Genomic DNA, 1248 nt, shown 5'->3' with positions numbered 1-1248 from the left:
CGGGGGTGGCGACCGGAAGACCGGGGGCGGGGCTCGTCTGGTGTCTCTCTAGGCACACTGTCGGAAGTGGAAACGTTAAATGACGGGTCACACGGCCTTGCTGAGGCACAGTGTCTCCCTTTTTGCCCGCGCTTAAGAGGCGCTCATGGAATGGAAACGTGACCAACCGCTCTCGGCGGGTCCCGGGCCTTCCGGCCTTGACCAAGGGCGACGCTCCGGATCCCGCGGCCGCTCACCAGCCCCGGTTTTCCGGAGCGACCGCCCAGAAGACCCGGAGAGAGGGCGCCGCCGCGGCCGCCCCTGTGGAGTGGGGCGTGCGGGAGGCCCTCAGCGGTGCGCCGTCCGCCCCTCGTCCTCGCGGGGGCTTACGGGGGTCGGAGGCCCCTGAGTCTGTGCGCTCGCCGGCTAGCTCATGTCCGTGCCGTCACCCCTCCCGCTGATGCGCTCGAGGGCCAAGACTGCATTCTTCTGTTCAAAGGAACTGTAAGAGAAGTTATGCTCATGGATAACTGTCTCACAATGCACCCGCCATTGAGAAAGCCACCTTCATCTGCCAACCCGTGTTTTCTATACTCGTTCCCCATCAAACATTCGGGAGACTTTTCCCCTTTTTGTGCTAGTAATTTTCAAGAAACATTCTGTGTCACAGAAATGTTGCGTTTTATTTTTCTCTCTCTCGATCGCCCTTCTCCCTGGCATAGCGGGTAACTGGTTTGTCACCGGCCAATCGAGCTCGCCTTGTTCGCGGTCTCTAGATAGAGGTCCTTCACCGCCATGATTGTTTTGGGCCCTCGTTGGAAGCCGCGAGACCTTGCACGGAGGACATTTTTGTTTTTGGAAGATCCCGCGCGCTCTTCCGGCCGTTAGCTTAGTGTTCGCCGCCATCTTAAGTCCTGGTTGTGGCTTCAAGCGGGCCTCGAAGCAGCCCAGGCCATCTTGTGTTTGGGCGGCGGCTGCAGGGCTTTTCTGCGCGCCCGGGAAGCGGGAAGGAGATCGGCATCCGGAACACCAGAGCTTCCAAAGGCTGGCTTGTGAGCCTCTGGCCTCCTTTCTAGTCTGAGTTTGCACAGCCAGGTACCCTGGACAGTAACTAAACAAAAGCCCGACCCCAAACCCTGCCACCATCGTAGGTAAGAACTTGGAAATGCTGGGAACCTAAGATGTTCCTTCCCTTGCACTCAGCTGTGAGTCCAGCTCCTCTCCCGCTTCGGTTATTTCCTTTGATTAGTGAACCTTTCCTGAATTCTT

The 1248-nt window shown here is 58.3% G+C and overlaps 1 protein-coding gene across 11 annotated transcripts in view; it reads left to right on the top strand.

The window, feature by feature from the left end:
* Nucleotides 1-1038: 1038 nt before the first annotated feature.
* Nucleotides 1039-1248, top strand: part of SLX4IP (SLX4 interacting protein) — a 222678-nt gene continuing 222468 nt past the window's right edge. For 4 of the 11 annotated variants that reach the window (XM_010834210.1, XM_010834202.1, XM_010834206.1 and 1 more), the window contains exon 1: nt 1048-1130. The gene's annotated coding sequence lies outside the window, so the exon portion shown is untranslated. Of the gene's footprint in view, nt 1131-1248 lie in introns of all 11 variants that reach the window. The other 7 variants (XM_010834213.1, XM_010834208.1, XM_010834201.1 and 4 more) reach the window with 6 other exon arrangements.

Source organism: Bison bison, unplaced genomic scaffold (assembly GCF_000754665.1).
Source record: "Bison bison bison isolate TAMUID 2011002044 unplaced genomic scaffold, Bison_UMD1.0 scf7180017864030, whole genome shotgun sequence".
Classification (NCBI taxonomy): Eukaryota; Metazoa; Chordata; class Mammalia; order Artiodactyla; family Bovidae; genus Bison; species Bison bison.
Note: the sequence above shows the minus strand (reverse complement) of the source record. Positions and strands in the feature narration are given on the sequence as shown.